Source organism: Biomphalaria glabrata, chromosome 3 (genome assembly GCF_947242115.1).
Source record: "Biomphalaria glabrata chromosome 3, xgBioGlab47.1, whole genome shotgun sequence".
Taxonomy (NCBI): Eukaryota; Metazoa; Mollusca; class Gastropoda; family Planorbidae; genus Biomphalaria; species Biomphalaria glabrata.
In genome coordinates, this window is record NC_074713.1 from 17,857,719 (window position 1) to 17,878,963 (window position 21,245).

General features: G+C 34.5%; 1 protein-coding gene across 5 annotated transcripts in view; it reads right to left on the reverse strand.

The window, feature by feature from the left end:
• The window catches only part of LOC106059894 (uncharacterized), a 43,643-nt gene that overhangs the window by 13,283 nt on the left and 9,115 nt on the right, over nt 1-21,245 (reverse strand). Inside the window, exon 1 of one of the 5 annotated variants that reach the window (XM_056023793.1) lies at nt 2,664-2,810. The exons of 3 other annotated variants lie outside the window; for them this stretch is intronic. The gene's annotated coding sequence lies outside the window, so the exon portion shown is untranslated. Of the gene's footprint in view, nt 1-2,474; nt 2,608-2,663; nt 2,811-21,245 lie in introns of those variants that run through there. One more of the 5 variants, XM_056023796.1, reaches the window with a different exon arrangement.

The following is a 21,245-nucleotide window of genomic DNA, read 5'->3' on the forward strand; positions in this document are numbered from 1 at the left end:
GCTTGGTTGAGTTGGTTGTCTTGTCATGACCGACTACACGTAGTCTCGACTAGCCTTACACTGACCAGCTTGTTCGAATCATTCAGACACACGATCTATTTACTTCTTGGGATAGGGAGAGGCTTAGATGAAAATGTTACTTTTTTTTCTCGAGTTGGTTATCCTAATGCTTTTGGATCTATCTATACATGTTTATATATCTAACTGTATCATAGCTCTGGACTAGGCCGTCACTAAGCCTAACAGCTACTGTAAGAATGAAGCGATACGATTGGTTGAATCTAGTTTCCCTTTCAGTATTGTTTAGGGAAGTGACGCATGAAATAACTTAAAAACAAAATCTCGCAGAACCCCGTTTTTTGGGGGGCGTGAAGAATTTTCTGTCTAATTTATTAAATATAACATTTTCTGAGCATTTAAATAAAAAATCATATAATGTTTACTATTACAACTTTTTACGCAGAATTTAAATAAGTCAATAACTAAAATTTGAAAAACTATCGGAGTTTCCCTTTAAGCTTGTTTTAGGGCTACCATAAATATACGTTACGGTTCCAGTTAGTACTCAAGGAACATTTATGCCAAGTTTCATCGAGATTGGTCAAACGGTTTTGATTTCTATGTGGGACAAACATACATACGCCTTACTTTCTACTTTATAGTATAAGAAGGATGGCTGCCTGGTCGTGAGGTTTGCGCGCTGGACTGTCGTTCGGATTTATCGACGGTCGAGGGTTCAAACCCTGCCCGCTCCCATCCCCCGTCGTCCTGCGGGAGGTTTGGACTAGGAAGTAAACTATCTTCAACTCTGAAGGAACATCCAAAACATGTAAAACATTTTACAAACATTTTACAAGAAGACTAGACATATATTACCCGAGCCCCGCGGGTCTTAAATTGCGTATTACTATCGATATATAGTCACTGAGAGTGTTTTGTAAACAATTAAACGAAATAATAATGTTATAAGTAAAGCGTATGCGGAATGCGTGAATGTAAAAATAGTATGAATGGAGCTATCAAAATAGCTAATCGACTTAAATCCATTTTTTTTTTCAAATAAAAACATTTGCTTGTAGGCCTACATATATTTGATTAAAATTTGAAATGAATAGACATAATTTTGTATGTTCATGTGTTAAAGTATAAAGTAGATCTTGAGTAAGAGATAGATCTAGACTAATCTAGAGTAAAATATTGGCTTGGATAGAGTTCGTTCTGCGCGTGCTTGAAGGCTTAAATTCGCTCTACTTTTTTTAATTAGATGTACGGGATTCATGAATGGAACTACTAAAATATATTTCAACACGGCTTCGCAGCCTTAAAGAACGAATGTATGAAAAATGCTATAGAAAAACAAATTTGAATGTTAATTTGATTAAAGTATGAAATGAATGGACAATAATTAGTATGTTTATGTGTTAAAGTATAAAACTATCTTTGCGAAGAGAAGCTGTATCATCTTAGAGTGGAATTAGAGTTTTAGACCTAGGAATAGAGAGATGTGTAACATTTCGCGTAATATCTAATGAAAGAATGTTAGTCTGGAATTCTAAATTCGCTGATATAAGGAACGAATTTATGTAAAAATGCTTTTGAAACACAAATTTTAAGTTTAATTTTATTAAATAATGAGATCAATAGACTATATATCTTTTATTTTCATGTGTCAAAGTAAAAAACTATAAGAGTAAAGTGTAGTTTTAAAAATTAGATCTAGATCCTTTCAATTTATACATGGTAAACATGGCCTAGAATCTAGATCGATGAAATTATAATACTTTCATAGAGTTGGTCAACTTTTATTTTGATTGTATTAAGTTTGTTTTATGGGTTACAGTAGGCTACATACACTACGGTCCCAGTTAGTAGGCCTACCCAAGAAACATTTATGCCAAATTTTATCAAGATTGGTCAAACGGTTTTGATTTCTATGCGGGATATAAATACATACATACGCCTTACTTAAATTTCTACTTTATAGTATAGATATGAATATATGATTATTGAATACTTAGTGACTGAATTAAAATGTTCAATCCAGTTGAAACCATCTAAGAGTGAAACTGCTATTATAAAAAGTTGCATTACAAATAATAATCCACAAGGAATAATACATATAGGATCATGCGATAGTCCATCAAATGAAGAAAAAAAACGAAGAAAAAACATTGAAGCGCGTGTGGGGGTGGGCGCGTGCTGTGAAGATACCAACTTAGTATAATGGGCCAAATTGGGGAAACTCAGTAATTTATTTAGAAAGTTGTGCGCAGCACACCGTGGCTTTAAATTAAAATTGAAATCTAGGCTATTTCTCATGTTTGTGATATATCTTCACCTCGCGATGTTCCTTTGAAAGAAAATAGGCTTAATTCTATTGTTACTCCTGTGAAAGAGTCTGAATTACAATGGCACCAAACATAATGTAAAGTAGCCTTTACAAAAACTTTGCAATATTATAGCAGTCTACTAACCCTTTGCATTACTAACTTAATTTGCACACTCCTCTAAAACAAACATTCTTAATATAGTGCCCTTACTGTCAACTCTAAATAAAAATTAACTATACAAAACACCAATAGCAAAACGTCTTAAAGTGAACACATTGCAATAGGAACAGGCACATAAGATAGCTAACTTAGCACATGGTACGCTTAAGATACCTAAAATCACCATCATGTGTATAAACAGTAGAGCGCTTGTCAAAGTGTCCACTTTGGGTTGTGTCGACCTACAACTCGGTCACGAGCATTTGCCTGAACATGTTCCTAACCAGAGCGAGTTAAAGACTAAAGCATTTTAGTTGATATTAGTAGGGTTTTATTTAGATCAAGATCGGAAGTTTCCGCTGGTGTTAAGTCGGCTAAATTTTTATCTATTAAAAAAGAGGTTCGAATTTGATTTGCTGTAGAATAATTAACAGTAATATTTGTACAGCAATAGTAGGCCAAATGTGTATTATTTGTAGACTTGGTCTAATTAGGCCTACAACAGAAAACCAGGGACTTGGCAGAATTTAAGTCATTGATGCATGACGCGTAGGACGTAACGATCTTCTTTTTTGAAGTAACGTCTGTATAATATAAGATTGGTCGAAATAGGGAAACTAAATGTAACAATGGGTTTAGATGTGATTACTTCATTATATATATATATATATATATATATATATATATATATATATATATATATATCATGGGCGTAGCCAGGATTTTTTTTCGGGGAGGGTTTTGGGGGGTTAGGGTTAGGAAAAAAATTATATATATATATATATATATATATATATATATATATATATATATATATATATATATATATATATATATATATATATATATATATATATATATATATATGTATATATGTGTGTGTGTGTGTGAGTGTGTGTGTGTGTGTGTGTGTGTGTGTGTGTGTGTGTGTGTGTGTGTGTACACATAATTAATCTTTATTACATTCTGACCTTTTCGGAAGACGTTTATTGTTTATTGTAGACTCCCCGCCCTTTCTAACAAGGGGGTCTGGGGGAGTTCGCAGCGCTCCCCCAGCGCGAAGCCCCGCCGCCGAGCACTATTTCTGGTATTGAAAGCCAACAAAATGCATATTCTGAGGTATCTACAGTGCATTATCTTTCTATTAAAAAGTTTTATTTCAAAAACCTAATGTGCTATTCTTACTGACTTAGACCCTCTCGCGCCGTTCGGCGCATTTTCCCGCAAAACCTCATGCGACGCTCTGTCACAACCTTACTAAGGATTCGACTCACAGTTCGGCATATGATTTCTTTGATTTAGACCCGATCTCTATGACTGACTCCTAAAATCTGTCTTAGCCATCTTTGTTGAGACACATTTAATGATTTTCAATTTCGGCAGAAAACTATTCACACTTTATTAATGGAGCCCAAGCCACTGGTAGAAATTTGTAAGGAAAGGAAAGTTTTTTCGTCAAATCATCTGTTGAGGGGTTTTAAACTAAGAAATCTCTGGAGTTTTTTTGTTTTGTTTTTAATTCAAAACCCCATTTAGCTACGATTATAGAATTTGGTGACTGTAGTTTTCTTTAAAATAATATTGAAGAGAGAGGTTTTCAACTCTAAACGCTCTTTAGGGGAATTTTAAACTCAAAACCATCTAGAGGGGTTTTAAACTTTAAAGAAAAAGCCATCTGGAGAAGGGTGATTTAAACTCAAAACCCCCTTTGGCTACGCTCATAGATTTTTGAGTGTGTAATTTGCTTTTTTTTATATTGAAGAGGTACTTTTTAGCTTCAAACCCTCACTGGAGGGGAGGGGGGTTTAAACTCAAAACCCCTTTGGCTACGCTCATAGAATTTTGAGTGTGTAATTTGCTTTTTTTATATTGAAGATGGGGTTTATCGTAAATTTAGGAGGGGGTTTTAAAATCAAAATCTTCCTCAACTGTGCTGTTGGAATTTGGGGATTGTTGTTTGCATTTTTTTTGTTTTGTTTTATAGAAGAGGGAATTTAACTGCAAAAACCTCTGGTAGGGGGTTTAAAATTCAAAACCCCCTGTAGGGGGTTTTAAACTCAAAGCCCCCTGGTAGAGGGATTTGTATCTCAAAACCCCCTGATAGGTGTTTTTTAAAATCAAAACTGCCTCGGCTGTGCTGTGGAAACTGATGATTTAGTATTAAAATCTCACATAAAATAAACAAATGAAAGCAAAAATCAGTCACTTAATTCCGTTCCCCCCCCCCTGCGGGGGGGGGGTGATTTCATTTCGGGGGGGGGGGGGGGTTGAACCCCAAGAACCCCCCCCCTGGCTACGCCCATGATATATATATATATATATATATATGTGTGTGTGTGTGTATGTATATATATCTATCTCTCTCTCTCTCTCTCTCTCTCTCTCTATATATATATATATATATATATATATATATATATATATATATATATATATATATATATATATATATAGAGAGAGAGAGAGAGAGAGAGATAGATAGATAGATAGATAGATAGATAGATAGATAGATAGATAGATAGATAGATAGATAGATAGATAGATAGATAGATAGATAGATAGATAGATAGATAGATAGATAGATATAATATATATATATATATAGAGAGAGAGAGAGATAGATAGATAGATAGATAGATAGATAGATAGATAATAGATAGATAGATAGATAGATAGATAGATAGATAGATAGATAGATAGATAGATAGATAGATAGATAGATTAGATTGACAGATAGATTAGATTGACAGATAGATAGATAGATTAGCTTGATAGATAGATAGATAGATAGATAGATAGATAGATAGATAGATAGATAGATAGATAGATAGATAGATAGATAGATAGATAGATAAAGAGAGAGAGAGAGAATGGTTTGTTTACTTCATCTATTATAGTGGACGGCACATATAAAAAAAACGGCTTTTAGAATAGGGGAGAAACTAATAAGACAGTATTGTTCATGTCCACTTTTTTTTTTTCCTTTTCAATTTCTAGCAGTTAAAACATAACACATTATGTACAAAAATAACCTCTCATTTTCAACCTTATTAATAAACGTATTTGAAAAAAAAAACGCGTCTCTCTAAAATGTATCTTATCTTGTATACTAAAAATGTTACTTTAAAAAAAAAAAGATGATTACGTCCTACGCGTGTCCCTAGCCTAGGTTAATCTAGGCATGTAGATCTACTTCCAATTACCAAATGATCTAGGCCAGGTTCGCCTTGAAAAAGACTAATACAGATGTGGATGAATAGGAAAGATAAATGTGTACACATTTGAGCATAAGACCAATATAAAAAAAAACTTTGGACCATAACTTGTACACATATCACTCCATTGTGATTGTGACCAGCATATCTAAAAATAGAATACAACTACTATTCAACTACTATTCAATAGTATATACCCAAAGCTCATTCATTTAGATCTAGAAAATGATCTTCGTGCTTTTGTCCACTTGCGTTAACTTTGGCTCGTGCCGCTCGACTACATCCCCCCCCCCCAACCCATTGCGAACAGACGATTACCAACAACAGTTTGCTTTTTAATCTTAGTAGACCTACTGTGTGCTAACAAGTGTGTATTTCCGTTTAAAACAAGATAATGACATTTAATATTCAAAGTTCATTAAATAAGACTGAGACTACGACTGCTTTATTGATCCTTAATGAAAATTTGTTGTAATGACAAGAACAATAACAACAACAACATTGCACATTACAAGAACAGACACAACACACAGACCAAAAGATCAAGCTCAATTTCTGTTGTACATTCATTATTGCCGCTCAACAAGTGTTGCATTCAAATGTAAAAATGTCGAGATTAATCATTTAATGTATGGGTGATACGGGGGATTTTGTAATGTTAAAAATTGTTCCTATAATTATAGATATATCGTATACGTCATTTTATATCGCACTAAATCAAATGACTGAAAAACAAACATTGCACGTGCTTTTTTTTTTTGGTAAAGAAGTCGAATTTAAAATATACATATACATGCATATATATATATATATATATATATATATATATATATATATATATATATATATACTAGACATATGTTACCCGCGACCCGCGGGTCTTTATTTGCGCATTACTGTCGATATAGTCACTGAGAGTGTTTTGTAAACAATTAAACGAAATAATAATGTAATAAGTAAAGTCAATGTAAAAATAGTGTGAATGAAGCTATCAAATCAGAATAGCTAATAGGCTTCAATCTATTTGTTCAAATTAAAACATTTGCTTGTAGGCCTACATATATTTGATTAAAATTTGAGATGAATAGACTTAATTTTGTATGTTCGTGTGTTACAGTATAAAGTAGATCTTGAGGTAGACATAGATCTAAATCTACACTAATCTAGTTGCCTTTTATAGAGTTCATTCTGTGTTGCGCATGCGTGACCTTTTTTCATGAATGAATATAGGCCTATCTCAACACGGCTACGCAGCTTTAGCGAACAGCGAACGAATGTATTAAAAATGCTTTAGAAAAACAAATTTGAATGTTAATTTGATTAAAATATGAAATGAGTGGACAATAATTAGTATGTTTATGTGTTAAAGCATACAACTATCTTTGCGAAAAGAAGTTTTATTATCTTAAAGTTCAATAAGAGTTTTAGACCTAGGGCTAGGAATAGACTCAGTAGAGAGATGTGTTAATCACTGTTAATGTGTAACCATTTGGTAATGTCTAATGAAAGGATGTTCGCCAGACTTTACCCGCGGCCTTCGGGTCTAAGTTTGTGTTTACTAATCTAGTGGATTGGATTTAGATGTATGTTAAACTTAACTAATGATCCTTTCAAGTTTTTTCTCTTTCGCTACGAAAATAAAATTAGGTTTGCGAAAATGGGTTTACCCGAAGCCGATAAATTCATATCTATTACAAACGAAAAGAGCGATAGCTTTGTTAAATGAATGGGATTATAAAGTGAACAATTAAACGAAATAATTTTTATTACGCGATTCATGAATGAATATAGATCTAGGCCTATCTCAACTCGGCTTCGCAGCTTTCGTAAATGAATGTAGCTTTAAAAACCAAATTTGAATGTTTATTTGATCAAAATATGAAATGAATGGACTTCAATTATTATGTTTATGTGTTAAAGTATAAAACTATCTGTGCGAAGAGAAGTTTTATCATCTTAGAGTTGAATTAGAGTTTTAGATCTAGGGATGGGATTATAAAGTAAACAATTAAACGAATTAATATTTAGTACGCTATTCATTACGGAATTGTCTAATGAAAGAATGTTCGTCAGGAAATCTGTAATCACAGATATAAGGAAATAATTAATGTAAAAAATGCTTTTGAAACACAAAATTGAAGGTTAATTTTATTATATAATGAAATCAATGGATCTTCTTTTGTCTTTTCATGTGTCAAAGTAAAAATGTATATGCGCAAAGTGTATTTCTTAAAATTAGATCTAGGTCTAAATCCTTTCTATCTTTTCTCATGTCAACATTGTCGACATGGCCTAGATCCATAAAATACTATAGCTGTAATAGAGAAGAACAACTATATTTTTTTTTGAGGGTCTTAAGTTTGTTTTAGGGCTACAATACATACACTACGGTCTAAGTTGGTACCCAAGGAACATTCCTGCCTAGTTTTATCAAGATTGGTCAAGCGGTTTTGATGTCTATAAGTAACATACATCCATACACCACACATTCTACTTTATAATATAGACTAGACATATGTTACCCGCGACCCGCGGGTCTTTATTTGCGCATTAATGTCGATATAGTCACTGAGAGTGTTTTGTAAACAATTAAACGAAATAATAATGTAATAAGTAAAGCGAATGTGTCAATGTACAAAAAGTGTGAATGAAGCTATTAAATCAAAATAGCTAATAGGCTTAATTAAATCCATTTTTTTTTTTCAAATTAAAACATTTGCTTGTAGGCCTACATATATTTGATTAAAATTTGAGATGAATAGACTAAATTTTGTATGTTCATGTGTATAAAGTATAAAGTAGATCTTGAGGTAGACGTAGATCTAAATCTACACTAATCTAGAGTTCTGTGCTGCGCATGCGTGAAATTTTTTTCATGAATAATATAGGCCTATCTCAACACGGCTACGCAGCTTTAGCGAACAGCGAACGAATGTATTAAAAATGCTTTAGAAAAACAAATTTGAATGTTAATTTGATTAAAATATCAAATGAATGGACAATAATTAGTATGTTTATGTGTTAAAGCATAAAACTATCTTTGCGAAAAGAAGTTTTATCCTCTTAGAGTTCAGTAAGAGTTTTAGACCTAGGCCTAGGAATAGACTCAGACCTCAGAAGAGAGATGTGTTAATGTGTAACCATTTGGTAATGTCTAACATGGGCGTAGCCAGGATTTTTTTTCGGGGGGGGTTTTGGGGGGGGGTGAATTTTTTTCTCCCCCCCCCCCCGACACCCCCCCCCCCGGCAAAAAATTATATGTACTTATGTGTGTGTGTGTGTGTACATAATCTTTATTACATTCTGACCCTTCATTCTTTCGGAAGACGTTTATTGTGCCCTAGAATAGGTTCTTCCATGAGTTAGTGAAAAAAATGTAGATTCCCCGACATTACTAGCAAAGGGGTCTGGGGGAGCGCTAAGAGCTCCCCCAGCGCTAGGAGCTCCCCCAGCGCGGGGCGAAGCCCCGCCGCCAAGCACTATTTCTGATATTGAAAGCCAACAAAATGCATATTCTGAGGTATCTACAGTCCATTTTAATGCTATTAAAAAGTTTTTTTTCAAAAACCTAATGTGCTATTCCTACTGACTTAGACCCTCCCACGCCGTTCGGAGCATTTGACGTCAAGCAGTTTCCATAAAAATCTGTCACTGGTAATGTCTGAAGCCTCTTCCCACCTACCATGAGGACCTCCATGAATGAGTGGCGTCAAGTTGTACTAGGATATCATTGCAACTCTTCTTATGCGTAATTCATTTTGTCGGAGAACATGTCCCGCAAACCTCATGCGTCGTTTTTTCACAATCTTACTAAGGGGTCGACTCCCAGTTCGGCATAGGATTTCCTTGATTTAGACCCGACCTCTATAACTGACTCCTGAAATCTGTCTTAGCCATCTTTGTTGAGCTATATTTAGTGTTTTTCGATTTCGGTAGATGACTATTCACTGCAGTTTATTAATGAAGCCCTGCCTCGGGTAAAAATGTGTAACCTCTCTTGAATACGCTCTTGGAATTAAGTGGCTGTAGTTTGCTTTAGATTTTATATCGAAAAGAGAAGTTTTATCGTCAAAATCTTCTGGGGGTTTTCCACCTGAAAATGCTCTGTAGGGGGATCTTAGACTCAAAACCATCTGGAGGGGTTTTAAACTTTAAAAAAAAAGCCATCTGTAGAAGAAACTCAAAACCCCCGATTGGCTTGGCTACGCTCAAATAATTTTAGTGTGTAATTTGCTTTTTTTTTATATTGAAGATGTATTTTTAGCACCAAACCCCTCTGAATGGGGGTTTAAACTCAAAACCCCTTTCGGCAACGCTCATAGCATTTTGAGTGCGTAATTTGCTTTTTTTCTTACACTGAAGATGGCGGGGTTTTAAACTCAAAACCCCTTTGACTACGCTCATAGATTTTAGAGTGAGTAATTTTCTTTTATTTATATTGAAGAGGTACTTTTTAGCTTCAAACTCCACTGGAGGGGAGTTTAAACTCAAAACCCCATAGACTACACTCATAACATTTTTAGTGTATAATTTGCTTTTTTTTAAAAGTTTAAACTCAAAACTGAGTCATTTAGCTACGCTCATAACATTTTGAGTGCGTAATTAGCTTTTTTTTATATTGAAGAGGGGTTTATCGTAAATTTTTGAGGGGGGTTTAAAATCAAAATCTTCCTTAACTGTGCTCTTGGAATTAGGGGATTTTCGTTTGCATTTTTTTTTTGTTTTGTTTTATAGAAGAGGGGGAGTTAACTGCAAAAACCCCAGGTAGGGGGTTTAAAACTCAAAACCCCTGGTAGGGGGTTTTAAACTCAAAACCCCTAGTAGGGGTTTTTAAACTCGAACCGCTCTGGTAGGCGTTTTAAACTCGAACCCCCCTGGTAGGGGGTTTTAAACTCAAAACCCCTTTGTTGTGCTGGGGCAAGTGATGGTTTAGTATTAAAATCTCACCTAAAATAAACAAAATCAAAGCAAAAAATCTGTCACTAAATTCCGACTCCCCCCCCCCCCCAAGGGGGGGATTTCATTTCGGGGGGGGTTTGAACCCCAAGAACCCCCCCCTGGCTACGCCCATGATGTCTAATGTCTAATGAAAGAATGTTCGCCAGGAAATCTGTAGATATCAGGAACTAATTTATGTAAAAAATGCTTTTGAATAATCTAGTGGATTGGATTTATATGTATGTTAAACTTAGCTAATGATCCTTTCACGTTATTTCTCTTTCGCTACGAAAATAAAATTAGGTTTGCGAAAATGGGTTTACCCGAAGTCGATATATTCTTATCTATTAAAAACGAAAAGAGCGATAGCTTTGTTAAATGAATGGGATTATAAAGTGAACAATTAAACGAAATTATATTTAGTACGCGATTCATGAATGACTATGATCTAGGCCTATCTCAACCCCTACTTGGGGTTTTTGCAGTTAACCCCCCCCCCTCATCTATAAAACAAAACAAAACAAAAATGCTAACGAAAATCCCCTAATTCCAAGAGCACAGTTAAGGGAGATTTTGATTTTAAAACCCCCTCCAAAATTTACGATAAACCCCCGCTTCAATATAAAAAAAAGTTAATTACGCACTCAAAATTTTATGAGCGTAGCTAAATGGGTTTTGACTTAGTTTTTAGTTTAAACCCCACTTCAGCGGGGTTTGAAGGTAAAAAATACCTCTTTAATAATAAAACCAAAAAAAAATTATACACTCAAAATGTTTTGAGTGTGGTCAAAGGGGTTTTGAGTTTAAACTCCCCTCCAGTGGAGTTTGAAGCTAAAAAGTACCTCTTCAATATAAATAAAAGCAAATTACTCACACTAAAATCTATGAATGCACCCAAAGGGGTTTTGAGTTTAAATCCCCCCCGCCAGGTGGGTTTGAGGCTAAAAAATACATCTTCAGTGTAAGAAAAAAAGCAAATTACGCACTCAAAATGCTATGAGCGTTGTCAAAAGGGGTTTTGAGTTTAAACCTCCATTCAGAGGGGTTTAATGCTAAAAATACCTCTTCAATATAAAAACAAAAGCAAATTACACACTAAAATTATTTGAGCGTAGCCAATCCAATCGGGACTTTTGAGTTTAAACCCCTCTTCTACAGATGGCGTTTGTTTAAAGTTTAAAACCCCTCCAGAAGGTTTTGAGTTTAAGATCCCCCTACAGAGCATTTTGAGGTGGAAAACCCCCAACAGATGATTTTGATTATAAAACTTCTCTTTTCGATATAAAATCTAAAGCAAACTACAGTCACTTAATTCCAAGAGCGTTTTCAAGAGTGGTTACATATTTTTACCAGTGGCAGGGCTCCCTTAATAAACTGCAGTGAATAGTCATCTGCCGAAATCGAAAAACACTAAATGTGGCTCAACTAAGATGGCTAAGACAGATTTTAGGAGTCAGTTATAGAGATCGGGTTTAAATCAAGGAAATCCTATGCCGAACTGGGAGTCGACCCTTTAGTAAGATTGTGAGAGAGCGACGCATGAGGTTTGCGGGACGTGTTCTCGGACAAATGAATTACGCATAAGAAGAGTTGCAATGATATCCTAGTACAACTTGACGCCACTCATTCATTGAGGTCATCATGGCAGGTGGGAAGAGGCTTCAGATATTACCAGTGACAGATTTTTATGGAAACAGCTTGACGTCAAATGTTCCGAACGGCGCGGTAGGGTCTAAGTCAGTAAGAATAGCACATTAGGTTTTTGAAATAAAACTTTTTAATAGCAGGAAAATACACTGTAGATACCTCAGAATATGCATTTTGTTGGCTTTCAATATCAGAAATAGTGCTTGGCGGCGGGGCTTCGCCCCGCGCTGGGGGAGCTCCTAGCGCTCCCCCAGACCCCCTTGATAGTATTGACGGGGAATCTACAATTTTCCCACTAACTCATGGAAGAACCTATTCTAGGGTACAATAAACGTCTTCCGAAAGAATGAAGGGTCAGAATGCAATAAAGATTATGTACACACACACACACACACACATAAATAGATATAAAAAAAAATTCGCGGGGGGGGGGGAGACAAAAATCCCCCCCCCAAACCCCCCCCCCCGAAAAAAAATCCTGGCTACGCCCATGATATATATATATATATATATATAGTATATCCGGTGTGCTGAATAACAAAGGTATTGATGAATTATCTACTTTTAAAAAGCATTTAATACTTTTTGTTTTTATTTTAGCACTGCAGAATCAAATGTCTAAACTCTTCCGCTACCTCTAGTATCAACAGCTATTGAAATATTAATACAGTGTCCTTGACATTGTTTATTTCGGTGTTTATTTCCAAATATCCCCCAGTCTTCCTCTTCTCAGTTTCTTACGCTTTCTTTTTCAATTTTCAAGAGAGTCTCTCCCACTTGTGTCCATAGCGTTTACTCGTATGTTTATAAAGCTTACATATCAACTCAGTCTGTCTGGTAAAAAGTTTTCACGTTATTTCTCCCACACACAATCTTGGATCAAGTTGAAATTTTGCATAATTATTTCTTGTACCTGACAAAACAATAATCTATAAAGAAAAATATTTTAAAATTATTTTGGTATCGAATAAATTCTGCTTTACAGATGTGATGGTATAAGTTGATTAGCCCCTTTGTACTTTGTTTAGCGAATTAGGTATTCGCTTGAGTTTGAAACTAGCAATAGATCACTATAAAACAGTGGTTAGTGTATTAGCTGGAGGAGGCTGGAGCCCTCGCGTTCAAAGTCAGGTCGTACAACTTTTAAGAAGCGATCACGGTAACCTTCACACAGATGCCCCATTCTCCCCCCCCCCCCCCCCCCAATTCCACTTGCTCTTTTCCCAACTGGTCCAGACAAGTGATCATAACGTATTGAGAAAGCTAAAAGCATTGTTAGTCTAGAACTAGTCTAATTTAATTACATGACAGATCTATATTAATTGATACAATTGCACTTAATATAAGCTTTTTTAAAAAAGTATTTTATATCCTGCATTGACTGCTTGTCCCATCTTCTAATTTGATACAACGTGGATTCATTGCGGTAATGAGCCTTATCATAAGTAAAATAAACCGACTAGAAATTTGTGCAGTTGAGGAGTCAAATAAGTTTGAGAACCACTGTTCTACCACACCTCTAAATGACCTGAATTAGATTTAAAAAAAAAAGAAAGAAAAACAACTCTTACTTTTCTAAGAAAAGGTAGGCTATAAAAAGAAAACAATCCCCTCGTTCTGAGTAAAGCAGGTAAACTATTATTTAATGCAGTGTTCCGAAACAAGAAAAATTAAGAAGGAGCTTTTTAAAATTATTTTTATCTCTGCAAAAGCGCGAAGGTGTCTGAATGATTGACATCAGTAATTCGCCCACTTGCCGTGGCCGAAAAAATATATAGTAGAGTCACTATTGCGGAGCAGGCATGTTTGCGGAACAGCTCGTCGAAATTAGTTAAAATCTACTTTATTTTGAAATTTTCTGCTAAACTACTGTAACGGTATTGCGCATGGTCCATTTCTCTACATTTCCAATATAAGGGAGAACAGCAGAAAATTAATTTTGACTTCAGGTTAAAGTTGACAGGTGTGGAATCGTCCATTATTTTTCAGGTACCAGGAGAACCGCATAGGCCATGGCTTATGGCTTTTTAAAAATGATAATGACACATCACCTGCATGATACACATATTTTTCGGTTTATAAATGGATGAGGAAAAACTTCATTTCATAGCTATCTACCCGGAATTCAATTTTTTAAAAATTAGGAGGTGTTTATCCTGTTTTTACCTTTCTAAAGATTGTCACAATTGTGGAACACTATAGATGTTATTTATTTGACCTGCGCATTTAGTTTAATATTTACATAGTGATTTAGGTATCGGAATTTAAATATGAGTTTGTATTAGTATACATAAATTTAAAAACATTTAGAGAATAATATTACATATAATATATAATTTCTGATTACCATACGTCCAGCAAAAAGAAGACAAATCATAATACCATATATATATATATATATATTAATAATAACATTATTATATAATAACATAATATTAATATAACAAAAAAAGAATAAAAGAATAGTGGAAAAAAAAACCTTGTAAGGAAAATCAGGGTAGTGTGACGTCAAATACAATTAAAGAAGAGGTAGAGAACCTAAGAGTGACAATGTGTTGTCTTCAGCTTTAATAAAATAAAATTAATGTAAAGGATAAGGAGTTCAAGTATTAGACTAATAAAATATATGCTTTATATTGACTTTGTTCCGACATTTTTACCGTGTTCCGCAATTGTGACTTCTTTAAAAATTCTGTTCCGTAATTGTGACTACCCTATCTCAGTCGAATTGAATGTAAAATTTAAATATCTGTTGAAAAACTAAACAAAGCGTCTATTTTTTATCGGAAAATGGATGGGCAATGCCTAGATACTTTTAGTTTTTCCATAGGTCTAACCATTACGGAGCAAAAAATTGAAAACTAAAAGTTGCTGCAAAATGTTCCGCAATAGTGACTCTACTCTCTCTCTATATATATATAGATCTATATAATTAAAGCAGACATATCCAGAATAGGGTTTGTTGCTGAACATAAAATTTATATATGTGTCAGACGCGAATAGCCCAATTTTCAGTAAAAGAAATTACAAAAAGTCATTTCTCTATAGAAGAAGTTACGAAGGCTATATAAAATACAACCACAGACCTATATATACTACAATAAATATAGGTTTTTGATTGCTAGTTACGATTTATTTAGGTAGGTGCTGTTTTACTATTACATACCAAGTATTAGAGTTTAGAAAAACCCAGGTTTGTTTCTTGAGCAACGCTATTAGCTAACACCTCATATCATCTCTCCATTAGTATATTTAGATCTATAATCTAATTCTAGTCTAGATCTATATATAAAAATCGAATAGATCTAGTAATAGTATAGATTCTATCTTGAGACTAGATTGCCGAGTCTAGCCTATGCTCTGCCTATAGTCAGTTTTTATAAGAAAAAAGTCTAGATATTAATAAAGACTAAAGTTTTTTAATTATTAGATTATTAGAATTAATTAGATATAGACATAGACATAAGACATAGATCTAATAATACTGTAATACGTTTACTATACTCTATACTTATCTTATCTTATATAATACAGACGTTACTTCAAAACTAGATATCTATCTATAGATCTATCTATAATATAGTCAATCTAGATCTATACAATATTCATTATAATACTTTTACTTATAATGACTTATTTAATAAGTTAGTACTTAGACTTAGATCGATTTTAGTTTATTAATAGATTTACTTTTCAATGCCTAGACCTAAAAATAAAATTGCGAATGATGTCTATAATGACTGATTTTTTTTAAAAATAATAATAGGTCTATTAAATCTAGGTCTAGACTCTACTTAAATCTAGTCTAAAATAATGACTGTCTAAGACTCTAGATGATTGAGAAGTTCACATAGAGGTGTTTTTAATAATACGGCATGTCGGCTGAAAGTATATAAAGTTCTTTTTATTTTGTAAAAATAAAAAAGAGGCTCATGTACTCAGTGATAGATTGCCTAACTTTCAACTAATAATAAATTAACAATTAACGTTGAATTACAAGAAAAGTAATCATTTTTCCCGACATTGAAAAAAGGTGCCGGTACCCGTACCGGTGCGTACCGTCACAAAAATATATTGTTACGAATCTCGCTATCCAGGCTCTCTGCAAACTGCACCACACGACACCACCAACTGAAAGGACTTGACAACTCAGGGCTCCAAATAACGTAATAGTTTAATGTCAACAAATAACAGCCAATACTGTACAATTGGCAGCACGTAATACAAGACTGTACAAATATCTCTCCGTTAATCGCCGTATCAACTCTTGCACTGGTCTCTCTGTCTCTTCTCGGACTTGTACTGAGCCGTAGTAACGAACCGTAGCTCGAGAAGTTGTCTCTCTCCCGTCTTTGATACCTTCGCTCTTTATATAGGGTCCCTGCTGGCCTTCTAGAACCGGGCAGAACGTCGCTCGACCATTCTGGGTGGTCATATGACTACATCCCTCGTGACACTCTTGAGCTCTGTTCACGACGACGATCCTACTCGAACCTTCATGTTAATACTCGTCTCGGCTGACCGTCGTAACTCGTCACGGTTGACCGCTCGTCTAGCGCTGGCCTGGGGCGATTTGCGTCGGCTGACTACACACACACCACTACCCCCCATATGTGCCACCACCAGGTTTATAACAATATGTATATCTCAATCTTCTTTCATTTAATTTTTTTTGCGGGGTTATTGCTACTTAATACATTGATACCGGATCGATTTAAATAGGGCCTAAGTATACAAGCAGGATTTCGAGCATTGGATAAATTTATTTTTTAAGTACAAAGTTTTATGGAAGAGGCAATATATTAGTTGTTTGAAGATTGTAACTTCTTAAATTCAGGCTAAAAATATCGAAGCCTACATTTTTACACTCATTTCTAAATAGTCAGAAGAGATGGACTGACTCATAGTGTAGCTTGTGTACATCTGCAAAAACACAAACTCGGTTAGACTTTCAAAACTATTAAAAGAAAAACTTAGTGATTATTTTTACTGTATAATTTTATTATTATTCCTTTTTAGAATTAGGATATAAACAAAAATTTGCCATATGACTTTATCTAATAGAAAAAAATAATTAAACTTACATCTATTTATGCGGTTATTTATAGTTACCTAGTAATATAAAATATATTGAACTAACACGTACATTCATCATAATGCAGCCATGCGATTTTTCGTTTATAAACATAGCATTATTTAGGACCAATATTTTACAAAGGCTGCTTGGAGAAATCAGGTATACCCATTAGGAGAAAAACGACCCCTTTACTCAAGAAAAATTTAAGAAACTAGAACAGACACAAAATAAACAGTGACATTCATAACAAAATAATATTCAAATTGATTAGAGTAACACTTTTAAAGTAATCATTTAAAGTTTAAAATCACTACAATTTTTTTCAACAATTACTTTGTGTATTAAATTGTGTATCGGAAAATGCCGGGTACATGAAATAAGCTAGTCCTAAAAAAACAACACAGATCTTGGGTAAAATACTCATAAAATAAATAAATTAAAAAAGCGACTTCCGGCCCAATTCTTTTTAATCAAAGAAACGAAACGGACTAGTCCAACAAACCCTATTCTAGATTAGTTTTCTTTCGTTTTTAAGCACTTTTATTTTTTGTGCATAGGCCTACATATCATAATATAATATTATGTAAGTGTACGATGCGCAGGAGGCAATAATAAAAAAACAACTATTTCGATAAAGAGCTGAGAATTCGATGATTACTGAGAAATTGTATGTAGGACTATTTCCTAGGCGTAGCTTGGGGAAAGAAGGGGGAGGGAATAAGTGATACCGGTAATCGAATTTACGAGTAAAAAGTATAAGGTTAGGAGGGGTAGCGTTATAAAGCGGCCAGTGCCAAAAGGACAGAAAAGTGATATCCAATTGACAGGTCAGAAGTGAAGGTGTTTGGGAGGCTTTTTAAAGTTCGGCGGTTCCAATTAAACGTATCACGTACTAGAATATACTGACCAATAACGGTATTGCTAAAATGCGAAAGTTTTTTTTTTGAAAGTGTAAAAAAAAAATTATGGGGGACTACGGCCTAATTATTATGTGAGCATTACGATTTGCTGGACGTAAAAAATAAAAAAAGGCCTAGGCCCAAAAAATATCATAGATCCTATCAAGTATTTCGAAATAACTAAAAAGCAGAAGAATAGTTAGTGTAAATAAGATTACTTGCTAAGGCGGAGAGGGGTAGAGAGAAAAGTGATACTCGAATTTTAGTTTGTGTGACTTGTACTTCGAATCTCAGCGGTTCAACGTTGCTACATTAGGCTTACTTATCCCTCATCAAATATGTAGTCTCGTAGACTGTGCATGTTTCTGATTGTAGGCCTAATGTTCCTTTGTAGTCTGACTACTATGAACTAGTTTTTTACACAACAAACGATAATTTGATATTGTTGACAAACCAGTTCAACAATTGAACAAAGGATATATAATTAGAAGCGACCCTGTTGTATTATACCTCCTAGTCTCTTCTTTATGTTGTTTCTCTCATAGTCAAGCCTGTGTTGTCACGGCATAGGTTGCTAAGGTCATGTCTCTTTTGGTTAGGTGTGCATTTCTGATTTATGTCTAATTTTAGAATCTAATAAAGTACAACATAACTAACATAACTGTAGCTATCTGGATATGAATGTCTCAGTTGTTACTAGAATGAGTATTGTATGACTGATAAGAGTACAAAATTTCCAAGTCGTCAACACGCAGCGGGGACACCGTGAGTCGAACTTTGGCCACAGCCATGCGAAATATGAGCCAACAGGACAGTGGCCTGTCCTGCACTGTGCTATAACAGTCTCCACCACGGCTAGCTTAATTTAAACTACGAAAACAAGAGAGAGAGAGAGAGAGAGAGAGAGAGAAAGAAAGCGATACATCTTTGACATAGGGACACATCGAGTAACAAATGTAATAAGCAAAAAAGACAAGACCATGGAACAGAAAGAGAAAGAGAGAGAGGCAGAGGAGGGGGAGGTTAAGTGAGAGAGAGAGAGAGAGAGAGAGAGAGAGTTGTGTGCTCAAAATGAGGACTTACTTAGATATTGTTACACCGAGACTTATCACACAAAAGTAACAGATGGTGCTCTGATAACAGAAACAGAGAACAATGTTTCAATGTTTCAAAGTGTTGTGAAAGAAATTCATTTAAACAAATACACGACTAGTCTACGCTAAATATTGTTGTTGTTGTTGTTTACTCTCAATGTTATAACGTCACACATTGTTTAGGATTCGTCTATTCAGCTTGCAATTTTTTAATCGGGTTAAAAACAAAACCTTGGTGGACTTGTTTATCGAAAACAGCACTCATGATTTTCCTAGAAATTTGACGGTTAATCAATTTCTTTAGGAAAATAATTACTAGCTAATGGCCCAAAGGTAAAACTCTGGTTTGACTATCATAATTTTTCAAAGTATAATAAACAAAACTAATTTGGTTTGTGGTCTAGAAAATCTATATCTTGAACACACACATAGGCCTACGAAGTGGGTATTTCCGCATGTATTCATTAAAGCCATAGTATTATTAAAGAGTTAAATAAAAAATAAATTTTCGCATCGTCTTGAGTCTAGACCTTTAAAGGTTATCATTAGACTTTTATTAACCTATGAGTAGATGTAAACATGTGCTTAAACATGATTTTTTTTTCAGGAGGTGGGAGAATAAGGGAGGTGTACAATAAAAAAAAAATTTAAAAAAAAAATCTTTCATACAATTCATTAGTTATTAAGAGCAAAGCAGTCTCTCTTACAGATGGGGAGGGGGGGGGATACTTAGTCTTCAGCTTCAAAAAGTAGGAATTATCTTTAAACCAAAAAAAAATTTCATGCTACTTGTTAATTCTTTTTTAAAAAAAAAGGTAATTCTAAATTTTAAAAAAAAAAGGGGAGGGGGGGGGGAGTATTGGATTGACAGGTCACTGAAAAAAAAAAGGCATCAGTAGCAGCCACGCAAAACTTGTGCGAGTCCTCAAAGTTGGCAATGCTGTTGCTAGGCATTCAGCAAGGACGTGCTTTGAGAGTGTGTTGTTTTTTTATTTTGGGGGATTCTCATTAAATGTTCACGAAGGAAAACAAACACCATTAGACGGAGCCAATCAATGAAACAAAGACCAAAAGTAGAGGGTTTTAAATAAAAATCAATGTACATGTGGGCCTTCAGTTATCTCTCAACGAAATGTTTACTTACATTTGAAGCAAACAAGAAAAATGTAATAAGTAGGGCATCTGTTACTCACGACAAAATGGCTTACTTCCCTTCTCCCTTTCACACACACACTTATATAGTTAAGTGTTTAAAAAACAACAACTATATCCTACATGTATGTCCTTGAAAGTAATTAACAATAGTAATGAACAATGAAAGAAAGAACTAGGTAGCAGCTACGAAATTATTTCCAGGTTCAAAATACGGCCCGGGCCACATCCGGCCCGCGACATGGTTTTATCCGGCCCGCTAAAATGAGGCACAAAGAGTAGCAACTCTCCCCCTCCCACTCCTTATTTAAAAAAAAAAAGTTTGAAAAATATATCTTTACCTACGTTAGGACCCTCAACGTTCCTCTGATAAATTGCTACCATGTCCTGTAACATATGTGCGTTTATAAAATGGGACTCTGAATGTAGAATCTACCAGAGAAAGTGAACGGATCTTTAACTTTTTGTGGAAGATGATAATAAGCCAACATATTTTGTTTCATCAAGAAAGTGTGGTTGTCAAAAAAACAACATATAATTGGCTTTAGGAAACAAATATTACGTTTTTCTTCGTTTAAGCCGCGAATAAGAGATTGTTAAACTACGCTTAGAGATTGGAGGATAGATGAGAATATTTACCAAAAACAGACAAAATGAGTCAGTACTAAAACTAGCTACAGTGTCGCTCATATTTAAAGTAGAGAGATAAAGCAATTTTCTGACGCCTGAAAAAA